This window comes from Lipophrys pholis, assembly GCF_963383615.2.
Source record: "Lipophrys pholis genome assembly, chromosome: 12".
In the NCBI taxonomy this organism is placed as follows: domain Eukaryota; kingdom Metazoa; phylum Chordata; class Actinopteri; order Blenniiformes; family Blenniidae; genus Lipophrys; species Lipophrys pholis.
Window position 1 is genome coordinate 10,903,554 of NC_137641.1, and position 21,212 is coordinate 10,924,765.

A 21,212-nucleotide genomic window follows, 5' to 3' on the forward strand; every position below is an offset into this window, starting at 1 on the left:
AACTCTCTTTTCTGGTCTTGTTCTAAACACTAAAGCTTCTGAGGTGTGAGTTCTGTGGCTCCATCTGTGTAGATGGATAATTCCTCACCGTCATTGTGATGCTGAGCAGTAGGTTCTGATGTTTAGTACAGTCAAAGCAATGAGGGACTTGAGAAAGAGAAATCATTTTCCCTCTTTTGCTCAAAATGAGAAGCTTTTATTCCTCTTCCATCTTATCAGACTGTGCTTCAGTTTGACAAACAAGAGTCTCCAAAAAAAGATCTGTAAACGAATCTGCTAAAAATTACTAACAGCCATCAAACAAAAAAAAAAAAACATTGTTGTGTGACATTTTCTTTAGCGAGACCGAAAACATCTGAATGAACTTCTAACATCCTGGAGCACTTGGGGTTATTTTTTTGAATCTATCAATCTGCGTTAATCTGGGAACTCATTGTGTGATTCTGACGACCTTTGATCCAAACGTTCAAGCTTCACATTCCTCTGACCTTCTGTGCTGCTTTTGTCTAAATCTACTGCTTCATGCAGTTTGTGATCCTGCTGCAAACTCAATTATAAATCTGCATTTGATTCAAGAGTAAAGCTTCCTTTATGGTGGTTTGCTTCCTCGTGTCTGTCCTGGTTTTGCTTTTAACTTCTTTTTTTTTTTTCACAATTAGAGAAACAACACATTATCTTGAGTCTATGGTCCCTAAATGTATAGAACTGCAGGAACAAATCTCATCTCACACCTGCATCCTACTCCCAGAAAAACCTTCAGAATCTTGTGCATTGTGCATCCAGCAATTTTTTCTTTGTGCATTTCAGCAACTGTCCCATTGTCTGAAAGACTACAAAGGTTACGTCAATTGAATGCAGGCCACCCCCTGCGATTCCATTCACTCTTTCTATGCCACAGCCAACCTAATCGAGCAGTAGATTCCTGCAGCAGCCTCAATGAAACCTCCACTATACATCAACCCTCATTATGTCTCACAGAGACAACACTAGGAAGTGTAAACCTGGCGTCTTTTTAGTGAGAGCACAGTCGACCTTCCGGGACAGTTAGACCCGAAGGAAACGAGACCGGCGTGGAAAACAAAAAGAATTCTGAATTCATCCTTTCACTTCTGAACCACATCCTTTTGTTGCAGATCCTTCAATCCGAGACACCTTTTCAGCTCAAATATCAAAAGGGAGTGGGGAACGAGGTCAGTTTGACCTTGAAGAACACCGTAGCCGGCAATGAAGAGAAAGGCTTGTGCTCATTTCAGGCAAAAGTAAAAGCAAATAGAGAGACGTGGCTGCTGGCTGAGGGGCTGGGACAGTATATACTGAGGAGGAGCTGTGTCTGATTGTCCTGAGGACTCCAAGGAAGTATTCTCCCTTCACACTATGCCAGAGACAGTGGTGAGCTTCAGTTTGAGAGGATTCAAACACTGACTGTACATTCACTTCTTCATGGGGCTATGAAAGTCAAATCCTAAGATTAACCAGACAGTTTGAGCCACGGTCTGCCTGCAAAATGACACCTACCCCACAAGAACAAGTCAGGAGTCCCTGAGCCAAACAACAAGGCCAAGAGCTGGTGCTGCGAGCACAAAACCTGTTTCCAAAAGAACTTCTAGTGTGGAACTATGCTGCTAGGCTGTGTTATCAACATGGAGATGTCCACTGAACATGTCTGGATGAGCACAAGTACAATCCTTGAGGTTTTTCATAAATTGAGGAAAACCACTTACTAAAAAAGGAAAAGCCACCAGCCTTCTCCCTCCCCCTAGTGGTGAACAGTGGAATAGCCACACTGAAGATTAGAAAAGAGAAAGGGGTGGGGGGAGGGAGGCAGAGAAGCCTGTCTGCAGATCTCCGCCATTTCGCAACCGGATTGTTTACTGACACGAGGCGGCCATTGCAGCAGTTTGCCACTAGATGGGGACTGAAGGGGGGCTCTGGGAGCTCATGGACTGTGGATCCACAAGGTGAAGCTCAGGCAGTATGAGTTGATCATGCGCTTTAAGAAGCTCATTAAAAATGGAAACATGTCAAAGGAGCCCAAAGATTTCAGAAAAGGCTGCAGGAAAAAGGCCCCAATGGCTCAGAGACGACCCGCCAGATTGGGCCTTGCAGTGAGCTGCACACAGGCTAACCAGAAATGACCAGAAATGAACCGCAAAGAGCCTGTATCTGATTTCTAATGGCTCAATCATTCACTGTCTGTACGTCGTCATGTGAACCTGGAATGCAACCTATCTTTAGATCTGCAGCAAGAGACCTGAAAACAAGTCCGAGCCATCTAAACACAAGCCTCAAACAATGTTGCACAACAAACAGCCACATTGAGAGAGGCACACAAGAAAGGGCCAACACCCCAAAGAGATAAACCCAGGATCGTTTCCAGGACTGCCCATCAGACAGATCGGGAGAAAAATTCCATTTCACATTGTGAAAGCGAGGCACCCCAATTGTGAGCCCTCGTCTCTTGGCTGCAAGCTGTCTGATGATGATTGATTCTCCCCTCTCGGATGGCTCTGTTTTTATCTCCTTCAGAGACTGAAACAGGACACATTCTACAGTATCACACAAAAACCCAAACAGCTTGGAGGAGAGTCAGGGAAGAAGAAAAAAAATAAAGTTGCGCTAAAGAATGGCTATTATTTCTTTGTCTTGCAGATCACCTGGAATTTATGTTAGAGAGCCTGTTGGGGCCCAGTGGACAAAAGAATGTGGTGGAGACAGATTGGTAAGGAACAATTCCAGTCACAACCACATTTACAACAGTTATCCCTGCATTCATAAGATGTGCTGTAAATGTTCATTACCTACTGAAGCATAATCAATTCATTGTCATCACATTTACTATCCTGAGTTTATTGGCACTTTAAATATGTTCATTCTATATTCCAGAATGGCCCATCACTAATTCCATTCTGGGAAGAGATTCATACATATCAAATCCTTTCTTTGGATGACCATTAACTAGGAGCAATTCCCATAGAGCAGATCCATTTCAAATTCTGATTGTTGCTGCAAGTAAAGCCAACGGGTGAGGACTGGATGGGTAATATCTAAGATAAAGGGAAGGGGGGTAAAAAAAACATTTTCAATTAGATTACAACCTTATGATATTTCTAAAAAGACAGCAAAGATTTTTCTATCATCACTAAACTTTGATGAAAGTTTTCATTCATTCATTTTTGTAGACTTGTTTTGGGTATTTCGATCACACTGCTCATGGCTCCTCTGGATCAGTTCTTTGTTCTGGAATTTTTGTCTCTCTAGGACTGTGTTCAATTGTGTCATTGACAAAAAGGAAACCTTTTTTTTTTTTTTTTCTTCAGTTCTCACTATGCTATTTGAAGAGAAATTGAAATAGCCACCACAATCACTTTTAAGATAAAGACATTCCGCAGCATCGGGTTCATAATTTTCCTTGAACTTATTCAACCTCACATTAACAAAAACTAAGAGGAGGCTATTATGCAAAAATACAAGTGCGTGCACATGAGGGCTCCATAATATGTTGTAAATTTATCAATATACAAGACTGCCTTATGAGTAATAAATTGTGTTTTCATGCACTGTGGCTTCAAATTGAAACTGCCAGAATTTTAAAAGTGAAAGAAAAGTGCTAATGATTAAAATTTATTCACAAAAATTGTGCGATGAAGTACAAATTGATTTTGAGTGAATTGCATTCCCAGGCGACTAAAGGCTCCGGCAGACTGTGCTATTCAAACAGTCTTGTACGTTCACAGCTAGCTACACTGTACGACATGAATCTAATAAACTTTGGGCCACGACATGAAGTTTGCGGTGTGCAGATTGCACGATAAACACCCAGGCTAACCCTGCCAACAGTGTGAGTTACTGTGATTGTGCAGTAATACGCGATTGCGAAAGAATAACACGTCCAGTGCCTCGCCATTTTTGTGTTGGGAGAGAAATACCCCCAAAAAAGGAGATGAGGAGAATAAGGACACGGTCGTGACTCGGAAAGAGAGGCCAACTTGGGATGCCAATGTTGCAAAGGGAACTTGAAGTAAGTACTTGTTAGCCTCTCGTAGCATTTTATGTTGGCGTTTACTGTTACGGTCTTTCACTTTCCAACAAAACATGCTACATGTAAATGCAGAGAACAGGTCGCAGCAGCAGTCATGATCACCCCAAACCGTCACAATTTTATAGCAGGTCATCTTTGGTCACAAGACCATGACAACGGCTGTCCTTGAACACGTCTCACAGCACAACATAGGACCACTGATTCAGAGCGAACGCCAAAGATTTCGCGGCAATTCTCCTACAATTGCTATCTTTCATCTGCGAGTGTAGCGGCCTTAAGGCAGGGTAGATCCCTGGCAGATTGCCAGTCTGAAAAAAGGCAAACAACTGCACTAACAAAGTCGGGATTTAAATCTGAAATATTCTCACTGTGAATGAGAGTACCAATGACAATTTAACCAAACTCCCCTCAGAAGTAAAAGTAGCTTTATATTTGACACTTTTATGAATATACTGTGAAAAAAATTCCCCTTCCAAATGGCAAGAGCTTAATGATGCACAAATTTTTTTTTTGAATTTTGGTTCAGGGCCTTTATTTTTAAAGAGAATCTGAACTTCCATCAATGTCAAATGAAGATTTCTGTTGGTTTTTAATGACTGAAAATAAAGAAATATGTGTCATACTCTGGATGCATAAGGAAGATGAGTAGAAAACTAAGTCTGCATCAAAGAGTAGCAAGTCTTTTTAGTTTTTTTATATGAAGGAAGCAAGTTCAAATTTAGGAACTTTTTATCATTGAATCCCTCAATGCGCTAAAGAATTTCTCGAAAAGACAATTTCACTATGAAGTGCATGCTGGTGGCCTGGAAATGGATGTCGTGTCTTAATATATACACACTTCATTTATCCTGTAGCCAAGGGTGCAGCAAAACCAAGAAATACCACGACTGACACTGGGCCAGAAACAGTAGCTCATAACCACAGCCACCAGCACTTTATAATACATCAACAGCAGCTACAGCCTGCATGCTGGAGTTGGTTCGTCATCATATACATCCTCAGACCCCAGGGACCTTATTATACACTGACCACTGAGAGGACGAGATAAAAGAAAGCAATACAGCCGAAAAAAGAAAGCTTAAAATATCGGCGTCGTTGCCAGAACTTCTATATCCTATCGAGAACGGCGTGACAGTCGTCATGCTGCGACTGCTCTGAATACAGCTGTTTGTGATAATCCATGAGGAGCCTTCTCCATCAACAGGATCCAACATGTCGAGTTCACAAATCTCTCTCCGATAAAGAACGCGTTGCTAGCGCACAGAGATCACGCTCTCCTCCAGGTCGGGTCTTTCAGATTTCAGGAATCAGGACCAATTAAACTTGCTGATAAAAGCAGCAGCAACCGTCTCAAGGAGCACAAGTGAGAGACCATCTTGAAGAGAGGACACAGCAAGAGCCCGAATCAATTGATGGCAACTTTCAGGATGAAAAGAAAGATGGGCAACAAGACTGTGCATCTCCTCTGACCATTAAAAGCCAACCAATGGTGAAAAGAACAAAGCTAACATGTCTTTTTCCCTTGTGCGCCTCCAGGAAGCATCATACCTGCTTTCTTCTCACGGCCTCCATTGAGGAGAAGAAGGCGTCAGGGAGGGAGGGAGTGAGTGAGAGTGAGAGTGAGAGTGTGAGAGAGAGAAGGAGACAACAGAAAGGAGGGAGGGAATGAAGAAAGAGAGACCGAGAGAATGTGTCGAACAGATTGTTCCTCTCTTCCTTTTCGTTCCCCGCATGCACATTCACCTCGCCGGTCATGTGACCTGGTGGCTCCCTCTGTCGGTCCTCCTCTTCAGAAAGGTCTCTACAGAGCATGCTCCAACTAACATCCCTCCATTCCTGTGAACTGGAAGACCTCGTCTCATCGGTCATCTGAAGATACCCACAGGAGCCAGCTAATTACGTTACTATAATGTCACAAACGCTTTCCTGTCATGCCTTGTGCCAATACACATGTCAGACATGCTCGTCTTTCTGCTACTATGACTATTGTTTAAAAAAGAAAATATGTCTTTGTCCATCAAGTCTGACTTCACAGCCTGTACGCACATGTTCTACCTGCACGACTGGAGGACGGGAGGAAAAAGAATTATCTCTTGTCACATTCAACGTTCTGAGCCTCTCGACAGGAGCATCTTTAGTTTTCAACGAGCTCTTAGCTGGAGGACGGAGGGAAACGCAGCGCTGCCAGGCCCCACAGCAGACACCGAGTCAGAGAAATGAAGGAGCAGCATTGGGGAAGAAAAAAGCCTGGCAGGAGAGACGGCGCAGGAAAGCTAAACCTAGGTGAAGCAGTGAGTCAGCAAGGACTTTTCCTACTGATGTCCATGTGCTTCGCTGAAACAATAACGTGGATGTTTTCCATTCAGGAAAGGAGCAGACTTGAATTTGATATCCTGAAACGGCCCAAACTCAAATAAAATCTAAAAGAAGCCCAAAAGAATCTTCAAAGCGTGTAAATGTCTGGCCTTTCTGCCTGAAGGCTTCTGGACAGTCGACGTTCATTGCCTCACAGGATAATTTTTCTTTAGAACATCTGACACAGGTAGGAATGTGCCGTCTCCTGTTTCACATCTTAACAATGACAACCTGGCGCATGAGCCCGGGATTCAACAGAGACTGTCTGTTGACAGCAACGCCTTCATTCTTTAGACACCCCGTGCATATGACACGACATTAGTAAATTCAATAACAGCATATCAAGTGTCTGTACCCATTCAAAGTATATTCGCATTAGAGATTAGAAGCTTTACGCAGAGAGATTGATAAGTTTCTGAACCAGGTGTTAACTGTAACCATGCTGATGTTATCGGTGCGATTACTCAATTTGCATCTTTTGTCCAGACTCATCATTGGGCCAAGCAAATGGTGCCTATTGACTCTTTGTTTTTCCAAGTCTCTTTTTCGTACTGAACAGAGCTCTCTCTGAAACAAGTTGAGAGATTATATCACACATTGCTCTTCTTTTCACAATAAGGCCTGAATTTTAGATTCTCCTAAGACCTCAGTAGAAAAACCCTAACCCTAACCCAAACCATTTTCAAGTCACATTAGAATAAAATAACATTCTGAATTGTTGTATCGTGTCTTACATGTAAGCACCATTATGTTTGATATATTTTCAAGAGAAAGCAGCAAACTTTCATTGTGTTTTGGCCCATTTGGTTACACAACATAAACATTGTGAGTCTATAGATAAATTTTCCAGAGTGCAGCATTTTCAAATGTACCAGTTCCCATTTAAACAGGGGAAACACAACATTTTGGGGAGAACAGCTAAAAGGAGCTTGAACTCTTCTCTGCACACATGAATGTGTGGTTGATTTACAGAAAACGATCCACCAACCAGTGGCATGGCATGCAAACTAAAGCATTTACTATTTCTTGGGTTGTAGCGAAGAAATTGTTGCACATGAATGCGCATCACACAGAAAAACAACGCCATTTCAAACCGATAGATTTTGTGTGAACAGAAGCTAAGAAAGGCTGTAGACTCCTACACTGACCTGCCAAAACATGACAGTGAAGCCAAACATGGGCTGAAACAACCACTCTCTGGAAAATAAAGAAGCAGGAGCCTCCAGAGGTGGACAGTTTCCAGGTTCAGTTTAGATTTTTACAAATATCTTTATGACATTTATAAATCTTATTTCGCCAATTTCATAGCCGATAGAACCATTTGTGAACTGAACGCGATGTCTGTTTACACAGCACCGGCAGAAACACTAAAAACAATGTAGTTACCATGCCAGGCCACGAGTTGGTGCTGTTGTTTGTTTTTTAATGAAACAACACACACAAACATGCGGAGACCAATGTACTATAAACTTTAACAATCGAGAGTACCCCACATTCGTATGGACAGATGGCAAATTGGATGCAATTCCGGGGTGAATCTCAATTATAGACAGCAAAAGTCCAATATGGACTGGGAGTCCCGCCACTCCAGAAGCTGTCATGTTTGATATTGTCCATCTACTCACTCATGAGTAGAACTATTTACCATTGCGGCGGTGCGCACGCGCAGTAGTAGCACTCTCGCCGTCCACTTAGGGCGGAGCCTGGGCGTTTTTAGAAAGTTCCCCTTTTGGAGCCGTTTTCCAAAGGCTGTGTTTTCAGTGGCAACAACCACTTTTGTCGTGTAAACGGACACCCAAAATGCAACAAAGGTTTTGTGATTTCACTCGTTTTCGTTGTCAAGTAAACAGGGCCTGAATCGCAACAAGGTTTTTTTGTGAAAGAACCCTGAAGTAACTTTATTTTGGTTTTTGACCTAAAATTAGGAGACAATAGTTACACTTGTGTAACAGTGACAACAAGAACATCCTTATTGATGAAATACTGAGTTTGGAGGCAGTCTTACAATCAAATATCTTTTTTAATAAGATAAAACTATTACAGGAATTTTTGGATGATATTCAGTCATCTATCTGCATTCTCCAATTGAACCTTCAATTCTCGAGTCTTTCAGGGACTCGGTGTTTACTTCAGCTAAACATAACATCAACAGTACTCAGATGCTTATGTCATCACAGCATTACCAAGGACATGTGATTCAACCTTAACGAGGAAGACGTATAATGATCATTTCCAAATGTGAGCTTTAAAATGTTTAGGCTCTCTCCCAACAATGCTGAAGCATGCTAGTTGTAGTTGTAGAAATGTCTTGCAGCAGCTTCGCGGGTCTAAGTTGAACAAGTTTTAACATAATTAGCTGCCAGGATTGCAACACACTGCCAACAAGCTCGAGTCGGTTGTTTACAATACAAGAATGAATGACATCAGCACCATTTGTACTTTTATGCCTATAATAAAAGTAAGCATGATGACACAGTAAACCAGGAAGTTGACAATTTTCATCGTCATCAACTTATCATTTTGAGTTTATTAGTTGTCCATAAGGCAGAAAATGACTTTTTTTTCTTTCATTTCAGACATGTAAAAAAAAAGAAAGAAAAACATCCAAATGAGTAAAGCAGAACGGACAACACACTAAATTTGGTCATATGTGCCCAACTTAAAGATTAGGAAGAATTCAGTTATTTTTTGCCACTTTGACGGCATCCCATAACAACAACCGAGACAAATATGAAATAGTTTTACAGTATAGAGTATAGTATAGAGTTTTACATGTGTCAATGTCCAGGTTTTGTGTAAATGTAGGTTCTTTAATTCCAGTTTGCAAATGAGTAATGACTAACTTTTATCGTACTGACTCCTTGAACTCTGTATGTTGACGGGAAAAATGAGCAAATCACCAATACGGAGATCAAGATAGATGTGGTCAATGACTATCCTACAGAATCGTTGTATGACCCGTCCATCTGAGCAATCACATGTTTCATTTTGTTTTTTGCAATGAAATTGCTTCACCTTCTCAAGATTTGTTACTGTACTGAGGATAGTTCGGTCACTCCTTCAAAGTACCACGTTTGAATGAATTTCAAGTGATTCTTTTAAAATCCACTTTATTAAAGTCCTAGTCTTATTTTTCAAGAGATATATTTCGTTTTTTTAAAAGATTGTCTTGTTGAAAGTAAAAGTGAAAAACGACCCTCTCTGCCACATCATTTAACAACAACAACAATGAAGGACTACATGCTCCAGATCAAGCTGCAGAAGCTACTGATGCTATTTGGTTTACTAAGGCGAGACAAATACGCAGATATTTGCATGCTCAGTGTTATCTTGGCATATGTACTACATAATTTTGAGTCATTTTAAAAGGTGCCATGTGGATGGGAACATTTCTAAGAACGACAGGGGGGAGTTGTTTTCAGCGTTTCTGACGTTTCCATGCAAACGATCATCGTTTTCAAAATGGAATCGTGTAAACACAAAACTTTTCTGAAAGGAAAATGCAAAAACGAGCCTTTGAAACGATACAATATTGTGGAAAATGCATAAATTTTGCATTTTTGTTTCAGAAAAGTATTTTGTTTAAACGATTACATGTTGGGCCACGACTGGGTACTGTTGGTTGTTTTTGTAATGAAAATTCACACACATTCGTACAGACAACAACACACTATAAACATTACCAATGGCAAGTACACGGACATTCGTATGGACACACAACAAAGTTGCATTGCTATCAACGGTGACTGTCAACAATAAAACTAACAAGTCCCGTGAGAATATGGACTGGAAGTCATGACACTTTCGAGGAAAACATTGTTTTTATTGTCCATCTATTCGCACACGTGCAAAAGGATTACTGCGTGCGTGGGGCACATGCGCAGTAGCAGCGTTTTCAAAAAGTTACGTTTTCAGTAGCTCCAAGTACAGTTGTCGTGTAATTGGAGCCCCAAAACACAACCAACATTTCCATTTTTATTGAAGAATATTGTGTAAATTAGGCCTTAGAGCAAAGTCTATTGGATCACAAGTCAAACTACATCAAATTGTCTGAGGTGCCTCAAGAGATGTTTCAAACATGAATGTTTCACCTCATGTCTGAGCTCAACACCTCCTCTTGAATTGAATGAATGAATACATCTTAACTAACCAGGTTGGAGACCTAAAGGAAACACCTCCATTGAGGTTTATGAGCCAGAAAGAATGGCACGTCATGTTTTCAATTATTGCTGAACTGTCTAGATTACTATGAAATTCATTTAGCACTTTTAATTCTCCCAACAGAATTAATGGTCTTCAATTTAATTATCCTTATCATTTCCCACTGTACTATAATCGGGTCCAATGTAATGCTACAGATGGAAATTACTTTTCAGTATTATCAGTATTTGGAGCTTGTGTTGTCTGTCACCCCCCCCCATAAAAAGCTAAGCCCCACTCCTACTTCACGAGTTTACCTTGATATTCTAAACTTATCCCAAAGCTTAACAACACATTACCAAGGCAAATGAAAACTAGTAAATTTAAAAGTTAAATGAGGGAGACAAAACTTCACTGAAAAGCCAAAGGCTATAAAGAAGGTTACTTCAGCGTTTGAGATAAAGAAAAGATTTTTTGTAACTGTGTTTCTGAAGATCAGAAAGCCTACCCGGAGTTGACAACAACTTTGTGACTGCACTTACTCGGTTAACTCTTGTCAAGCTGTTTTAAACCCAATCAGAGGCCTCACATGAGCAATTCAATACTTATGTGTACCTATATAGCTGGCTTGGAATGCTCTGGCCTGGATCAGTTTCATCATGCTCCAACAAACACTTCATATGATACCTTTGGTATCATATGCTTTTGGACAATCGTGGTGGGCAGGGCCAGATTTAAGGGGGACAGAGAAAGAAGCTGTCTCCTTTCAGTGAGAACCCCCCCCCCCCCCCCCCCCCCCCCCCCCAACCCACCCCACCCCCACCCCCCCAATAGGTCCATAGCTGAGGCACAGAGTTGGTCCTGCTGCCTATGCTTCCTTTATTCTCATGCAAATTTGGAAATACGTGATCATTTGTCAGGTCGGTGGTCACCCTTACAACTTCTGGCTTCTGCAACACTGGTCTCATATTATGGGAATTTAATTAAGTGAATACTGTGTCGTCGTTTTTTTTACCGTTACCTTTGGGCAAGTGTAAAAAGACATTGGCTTCCGTTGAAATCACAAACCGAGCAAAAGTTAACTTACTAGAATTTCCAGTTCATAGTTTCAGCAACGTAGCGTGTAAACATTTTGATCGATATTGTTTCTTGCCCATAAAACAACACAAGTGACCAAGAATTTATTCTGAATCTGAAGTAGATGTGACAATCTGGATATGAGACAACATTATATTAGATTATATCATCTTTTTGAATATTTGACTCACAGCAGCCTTTAAAAACATAACAAGTGCTACATATAAATAAGTCAGACATCGTCAGCGAAGAAGCAGTGGACAGGTCACAGCCCATAAATCATTTCCTACGAGGCCAAACATTTTTGAATTACCCGTATCAAATGTAATATAGTTTTAGTCTTCAGGGCATTATATATATATATTTTTTTAAAGTTACCACTTCCACCCACGCCTCATCAGACTCGTGAATTTTTTCAGTGCCTTCTGTAGGCCCGCAAGGCAGTCCTCGTAGGAAAGTCATCAAAAGAATTGTCACCAGAGAGCTTTTTTGGAAAAGGTGGAAAGCTTTGACAACTGGACCTCAAAATGTATTTAAAAGAAAATGCCAAGAGTCCTCCTTAAAGCATGGGTTGATCAACACTGGTGATTCACATGCTCCAAGCCCTCTCTGTATGACAGGCAGCATGGGCCTGGCTACTAAAGCCATGAAACCACAATTTATCGTAATATCAACAATCATAACATACACAATGAAATTGACTTTAGTGCAATAAATCATATTTTCATGCACTGTGGATTAATGCTACTCATGTCAAACAAATTTGGCCAATGGGATGGGGCCTTACTGCACTAGATGCCCAGTCACGAGGCAGATGCAAGTTAATTATATTTTGCTTACTATATTTAAAAAGTCACACAAAACAACTACAGGTCATTGAAGAACTGTCCTGCATCAAACTGGTCCATGGGACAAAACAAGGTTCAGGAAAGCCTGTTTAAATCTATATTACAGCCTGTGAAGGTACAGCATCACAGAGCAACAACTCAGACATTTTAAATTCATTAACAGGAACCAGGAACTTGTCATTGAGCCCGATCTGGTCTCCTACCGTGTTTCCTGTTGCATTCTGGATGAAATGAGAAACATCTGCACATCTAGACTATCATGACTGCTTTGGTGATTTCTGTCATCAGCCTAAACAGCGTGGATAAGCAGTCGGGTTAACCTGGACCTGCCCAAACGCAATTGTCTCCCAACATATTTTTCTTTCATATTCATTTTACCAACACATACCGTGTTCAGGGGAGCAAAAAGGGCCATAACCTTTTGTTTAAAGCATTCAAAGGTATGGAGTGCAAGCAAAGCCACAGATCTGGTGATCAAGCGACTAATTCAATGGAAAACTGTCAGAAAACATACTTTGAGCTCTTTAAATGACAATCACCAACAACCATGTTGGCTTCTAAATGCTGCGACAGAGGTTAGCATTTAGCATGTTCGTAAGGTGCAATCAGACCTGGTGGCTAGAGCGGCGGGCTTGGGATCGGGAGGTGCAAGGTTCGATTCCCGCCGCAGACAGGCCACCAACGTGGGTGCCTGAGCAAGACCCTCGACTCCCATCAGCTCCCCAGAGCACCATACTCTGGCTTCCCACTGATGGGTGAGATTGTTAAAGAAATTTTGATTATCATAATTAATAATAGTATTAACTTCCACAAAACCGAAGGGAAAGGCTTTGGTAAGTAGATGCAGGTCACTGTTGTGATACGTAGTGTTATTATCTCCAACCAGGTTGAGTTAAGGCTCAATCCAACCTTAGTGTGACTACGTAGCACCCGCGACTAGCAGCAGTAAATTAATGCTTGTAATGCTTGAGTTGATGTAAGGGTTAACAGTTATGGTTGTGTATTGCTCCTGTGGAGGGATTATGAGCAATTTTTTTTTGGGGGGGGGGTTCTGACAGAACCTGAAAACTAACTCAATTACATATCCTATGGCACTGTAGCGCTGACTAGTGGCAGGAGACTGCATTACAGCTAAACATGCCACAGAGAAGCCCTCCAGCACCCTGGTGGAAAAGTTAAGCTCTAATTGTTGTTGCACTTCGAGCATTTCAGTTGAACTCTCAACACTTCAGTCTTATTCTTCTGCCTTTTTCCATTTGAACTCCGATAGCAAATGTGGTAGCAAACATCAAAACGGTTCGATTGTGTTCTCAAAAAGTGTGTTTTATTTAAAGGAATCATCACCTAGTAATCTCACATATTTAGTCTCCCTTAAATTGTCTTTAAATCGAATATAGAGCTCGTTCTAATCCTTTTTCATACCGTAACTTTCTCTCGTGAAGGTACATGTGAGATTTTGACTGGTACGGATGTTAGGCGCTTGTTGATTGGCCACAGGAACTGTCAATGATGGCGATAACATGGCGGTCCTTTGCTCACAAAAAATAAAAATGGAAAATGATCGTGAAGCCGTCAACAAACATGCAGGCCGCAGAACAAAGCATCCTGGAGATTTAAAATAAACACAGGGGTCATTTGTAAATCCCATGATGTTCAAAGGTTAGACTGGTCCTGTTAGCGGTTTGTGGCTAAATCTATCAGAGGTGAGTTTATAATATTGGCCTCTTGTGTTGACAACAACACAGGAAATCAAATTCTCCCGTTTTGAGGTGCGCCCCCTTGTGGGCCACCATGGTTTGAACAAAGCCCAAACAAAAGAAAACAATTTCAAACTCCAGGTTGTCAGGTCAAGTTACAACTGAGGTCCAACACCAATATACATGTACAAGAAAAAAAAATCATTTCCAGGTGATGATCTTTTTAACCTTTTGAATCAAATCCAAATCCCCTTGAAACTTTTTCACCAAACCACGATTCAGAATTCCACTGATAATTACAGTTGTGTTATTGACAATTTTCTCAAACATGCCACCTTTATATGTCGACAATTTTGCCTTTTAATTTTTCTTTTTACATTTCAAATTTAGCTTGAAAGTTCAATTCAAATATTTTGTTTCCAAAACCAGATTTCTGTCAGTTTTGAACAGTATGGTATAGGTTTGTTTTTTGACATTTGCTTCTATTAGTTGGATGATACTGAAAAGGAGATTTTTTGCGGTTTTCACAAGGTAGTATGAAGACTTGTTTTGTCTCAATCTTTTTGTTTCTTTGATACTTTTTATTGTATTTTGGTCGTTTCGACATATTATCACAAAAACAAGTATTGAAAATTCCAGACATTTCTGGCTTCTTTAACAGTAACCATTCTAAGTTAACAACAGGGATAAATAGGGATGCATCTATAGTGATACCAGTATCCTAGGTTGTGAAATATTATGATTTTTGTCAGTTTTGTGCTTCCTAAATGATTTTATTACATTAAAGAACATATTGGTAAAAGTGGTCAAATTAAGGGTATTTCAATTAGTGCAATTCAAAACCAACTTCACTGTTGGTCTTCTCTTTTTATCGGGAATGTGATCATTACGTTTCCTGTATTTCTTCCCATTTCTTTAAAACTGAAAACAATAGACTATATTATATTTCAACAATATAATATAGATTTAAATTGTCAGGTGATGCTGCTGGTGCGTTGTGCTGTCTTTCTCTGGCAAGACACAATTTTTTCCTCTCGTAAGTTCCTGATTGAATTTAAGAATCATTAGGATTATAAGAAATTGATACCACGTGGTGGAGCAGCGGTCAGCACTCTCACCTAACAGCGAGAATATCTGGTTTCAAATACCAATTGGCCTTTCTGTGTTTGCATGTTCTCCCTGTTCATTCATGGATTTGCTCTGGATACTCTGGTTTCCTCCCACAGTCCAAAAACATGCATGTGAGATTAATTGGTGAACCTAAACTGCTCCTAGGTGTGAATGTGAATGTGTGTTTGCCCTGTGATGTACTAGTGAAACTGTCCAAGTGTATCCTGCCCTCGACCATTGCTGGGATTGGCTCCAGCGCCCTGCTACCTTGCACATTAAGCAGTATAGAAGATGCATGGACGGAAAAAATAAATTGACCAGAAGTGATCAGGTAGTGTCTGAACAGACATGAGATACTCACTTTCTTCTCATTATGATCACATAGCAGGTTAGAGCGCCCCCTGCTGGCAGTAAATGAGCACCATCTCCTGCATCTGCTCGACTATATGAAACAAAAGGCTGAATTTTCTGCCACATGTGTGCATTGATCTGTAGCCTAAGGTGACAGGTCACACTCAAACATATAAACTGATGAAACATCGACCAAAACAAACACAATGCAAGTGATGCTGCAACAGCCGGCTGTGTGCCCCACCGACTGGTAGCCGTGACAGATGTGCACATTGCTAACTATGACAACCCTGCAGTCAGACGATGATATAATTTCAAAGTTTGGGGAGAGAAAGCAGAGCCATGCAGAGAGGGAAGAGGCTATCGAAGCTGGCGCCATATGTATGCAGGGGGAGGCTGTGGCTGGCTGCCTGCACCGCCACGGGTCCTTCATTTGCATCAGGTATCGTGAAGCTAACAGTCTGCCCGGCACAGAGGACAGAACATCATCAACAGAGCGTCTAACAGCGTGGCTCCGACGCCATTCAGACTGGAGTCTGTCGTGTAAAATCATCAATTAAAATCTGTCTGGAGCCTCCGTTTCTCAAAGTGTACACAGTCGGCTAACTAGCATCGCTGCTAACTAGCTTCACAAATGCATGAGAGTGAGCCAGCCGCCACGGAGCCGGTAACAGGCAGCAGGGCTAACGCAGGGGACAATTGGGGCTCGGTAAATGTTTACATCTGTAAGTCTGGTTTGTTGTGAGCCATTAAAGCTGGACACAGGCAGGACAGTGACACTGGCCGGGACCATGTATGACCGCAGCCCGGCGCGGAGCCCGCAGCGCGCCCGCGGCCGGGATTCATGTTCCGGGGCGCAGCATCTTCCTGCACATTCAGTTGCCCTCCGGTCCAGCACAAAAGCAGAAGACTCCGGGCTGGCAGCCGGCAATTCGCGACAGAGCGACCCCGCAGCCCCCGCTACCCGCCCGCTTCGAGCCGGGCGCCGTGGCCGCCGGGACGAAGTACGGTTTCCGAGACGTGGAAAACAGCGAAAAAGTGAAAGAAGCTCGGCGTAGATAAAGCTCACACACTCACCTCCGTCCCAACCGAAGCCATGGTGCCTGCACCTAAACCCCGCCCACCCGGATACGTCACATTTATGATCCCACCACACTGTAACTCACCACACCTGAGAGACAACAATATACAAACAACACCAATATATAGATATATATATATATACATATGTATAATATATAACCTACAATCATAACAACAACCGCAACAATAATAAAAACAATATCAGACTGACAGCTTCTAAAGTTTCATCTATACAGTAGTTCTAAGACACTTACAAAAACAGAGTGGCATCTATGAAGTTTCAATTACAATTTAGGATGGTAAACATTTCAATTTCAACTTTCAGCTGTTTTGTACCTGATTTTAGAGGTTTCATTCTTCTATTCCAGCATTTTCAGACAATTCTGTCATAGAATAGAATAGAATAGAATTGAAATACTTTATTTAACCCAGGGGGGAATTCCATCAAGCATTGGTCCACACAGAATGAAAAGAGAATAAGTTGAATATCAAACAAGATAGGATAAAGATCAAGTGAACAATTTAAATATTTTAACATGTACAAGGCCTAACGGTTATTACTATAAGCACCGAAAGGATGAAATTAACCAAAACTCACCAAATGCAATTTACAGGGAGGAGTTATTGAGTCTTTTTGTGACAGGAAAGATGGACATCCTCACCATTTTGAACCATTTTATCTCTTTTCTAAGCAGCTTTACTTGTTTAGTTTTTTCTTTTCATTTTCAAGCTTTGTTGTCTGTACAAATTCTAGTCATTTTAGATTTTTTTTTACCATTTTCATCATTGTGCCTTGTTGAAGCCTTTTTTATACAATTGATATAAGTCATTTGAAAATGACTCTGGTGTGTAAAAAAAACACAAATAAGATAAAATGTTTATTTCGATATAATTCAGTGAAAGCTTTGCGGGAGCCACTACAAGAAGGCCAAAGAGCCACATGTGGCTCCAGAGCCCTAGATTTCAACTATGATTAAAAACAACAATAGTAATAACCAACAACAACGACAATAATGTACCTCGATTCCCCCGTCCTACAATCTATGTACCTCCTACCTCACATTAACAATCCCACTACAGTGTGATGCACCACACGCCCACCTTCTGACCGGGTGTATAGGTGGGTGCAGTTCTGTGGCGATCCAGTAGCAGAGCAGGGACTTCTACAACGACTCAGAATTTTCTCTCATTGAGGTAACTTCAAGGAGTATTCCATACTGCAACGCTTATTCACTTCTTACCGGGATAAATCACCATGGCAACTTAATGTGAATGTCTAACCTACTCCGGAGCAGGTTATGTTGTGGATAAGATCACAGTGAGTATAAAAGCACTGCTTCCTTACCGACCAGATCTCTTGGAAAATGACCTGCCTATTCTTAGATGACCCTGATTGGAGTGCAGGTTCAGAGCAGAGAGCAGCAGAGCAGAGAGGAGACAAGAGTTTTGAGAGCAATCTTTTTGACATAGTAAAATAAAGCCTGGTCACTGAGGCTTTGAAGGATGTTTTTGTTCTTGTGCTTCACTTGTTCCCAGGTCTGTTTCGGGGCCACGAGGGTTGCATCTGAAGTAACGAGGTTAATGGTCACATCTGACATAACTGCAGAAACATGAATTTGGGGAGCGCTCAACTACTCGCGCCATCACGGTGAGGAAATGATAATCCAACACAAAATGCACTCACAAGGAGGAAACAGCCTCAAAACAACTCGATGGAAAATATGAACTAAAAGAAGTTCTGCCCGACACATTTATGCTGTTATAAAGTAAAATTGAGTGATCCCAGTGCAGTGTGTGTTTATACGAGCCAATGAATTGATATTGTATATTCTCATGAAGTTACTCATTAACAAGTCAGGAATTTTCTTGCTTTGGCTGCGGCAACAGTGTTGCTTTTAGCCTGGTGGATGTGTTGGAACTCTTCATATTTTCAGAGAATAATTGCTCCTTAAATACATCAGCAGCTCTGCAGGATTTCTCCGTGTGTGTGATGGGTCAGACACTGCAAACTCCACCCCTTCCATGTGAACGCACACTGATCCTGAAGGAAAAACCCGGTGTAGAATTATCAAGTTGTTGACCAACTTTTTGTTGACCCTTATCAGGATCATGCATGTCTATGTAAGTTAACAGGTAAAAGGATATGTTTATCACGGGTTGTAGTATAGGCCCCAGAGGAGAACAGCCCAAGTCTTTTTCCATACCAGGCAGGGACCTGTGCTGATGGCACTGCCTCCTATTCCTCCTCCTCCTCCTCCTGGACTGGGAAACAGAGAGTTTGATTTTTCAATGACACCATGAAAGGGGGCCTACTTGCTACTGAACTGGTGAGGGAGTTGTGGGCATATGCAACCCTGGGCAACAGGGAAATTCAGGAGGAGGGGTGGAGGATTCACCAGATTCTCATTCGCCCACTCCATCTGCCCATATGTCTGAAGGTGGTATCCTGAGGAGAGACTGAAGGAGGTCCTCAGAGGCTTTCCATACCTGGGATCCTGGGATATCACCTGTGGGCCATTGTCTGACACGATGTCTTGAGGGATCACATTGTGTTGATATACACTATGTGATCCCTCAAGATATCGTGTCAGACAATGGCCCACAGGTGATATCTTGAGGGATCACATAGTGTTGATATACACACACACACACGCACACACACACACACACACACACACACACACACACACACACACACACACACACACACACACACACACACACACACACACACACACACACACACACACACACACACACACACAAGCGGTCAACAATGGTAAATATGACAGTATTGCCTTCTAATGGGAGCAGATCGTTAACAAAGTCCATACCAATATGGACCCATGGCCAGATAGGTGTGTTTAGTGGCTGCAGAACTCCTGCCAGGGACTGGTAAGAGGCCTTGCAGGACACAGATAGAGCAGGTGGCAACAGAGGTTCGAGTGCCACAAGACATCAAGGGACGCCAGAAATGTTGCTGGAGAAAAGCCCATGTGCAATGGAACACAGGTGGACAGATCAATTTCGAAGAGTGTCCCCATCGGCTCATCCGAGACTCGACAGGTTCTGGAACAAAAAGGCGATGATTAAGGCCCTTACCGGTCAGATTGGAAACACTTCTCTGTGAACTGGTGAACGGCTTCCTTGAGCATCCGTTGTCACAGCATATATTAGTGCTGCACCAAATATGTTCTGATGTAATGATGTCACATACCTGTATTGTTACATGACAGCTCACAAACCTGTCTACATTTTAACTATACTGTCTGCGGTGGGACCAGGCAACAGATCAGAATCTGGGTATGCTTTACCGTACCGTGCCGTGTCATACTGTGCAGTGGAGACAAGGCTTATGACACAAGATTATCCCTTACAGTGACCCCCTTGATAGCCGACTCCCAATGGCCCAGGTTGGTAAGGATGTAGTCGATGGAGGTTGGAGGTCCAGAATGTTCAAAGGGTTCAAAGGTTCCCTGAAATGCTGCCAAGACTGTAGCCCTTCCAGTCAAGGTACTGCAATCCCCATCCCCTCCACGCACGGCCAGCAAATTCTTCATGGTATATCTAGTGAAGAAGAACTGGGGCCCCTAATCTGACACCACGTCGACTGGGAACGTGTGTATTCTGAAAACCAGATTCAGAAAAAAACTCAGCAGTTCCTCTTGCTGAGGGTAATACTGGCAGTGCAATAATGTGTAAAAAATTTTAAGAATCGGTCAACAACTGTGAGTATAATCATGTTAACTTTTGACACAGGCAGCCCAGTCAAGAGTTCCAGCACGATGTTGAACCATGGATGCTGAGGCATGGGAAGAGGTTGAAGCAGACCAGTTACCAGATGAAGGAAGGTCTTGTGCTGGGTGCAGACAGGGCAGGTGGCCACATATTCCTGAACATCACTCTCCTTACTCGGCCACCAAAACCTCCGTCTGTCCCTAAAGAGTCACAAGACACTGGTGAAGAGTTGGTTCAATAGACAACGGAGGACCCGAGGAGCTCGGTCACAAACAGTCGGTTGGATGGGCACTTCTTAGGGATCATCTGACCAGGACCAGGGAAACAGCACATAAGTTTGTCAAGTTACAGAAAAACAACTAAAGATCCTAGAGCCTGAGACGCAGGATACTACATGAGGTAAAATGGACAGTATGGCGATGAGTGGAGGAAGCGCTTGGGGTTGATGAAGATGAATCTCTGGTGTGCAGCCCAGCCAGAGGTCATGTAGACTCCACCCACCAAACACAGACACACAAGGGAGAGGAGACATAGCAGAAAGGGAGAAATACAAAAGCTATGACAAATATGGAGGTCAATGTTGTAACAAAACAGACTGTTATAATACAGTGAAACTTAAGTAAATTGTAAAGTTCAATGAAAAACACAGTTCCTCGCCAATAGCCAAGTGATGTCAAATGATGCAAAATCCCTCAAATGGGCATAAAGAATAATGGTTGTATATGTAAATAAGATAAGATAAGATATAAGATAAGATATCCCTTTATTTATCTC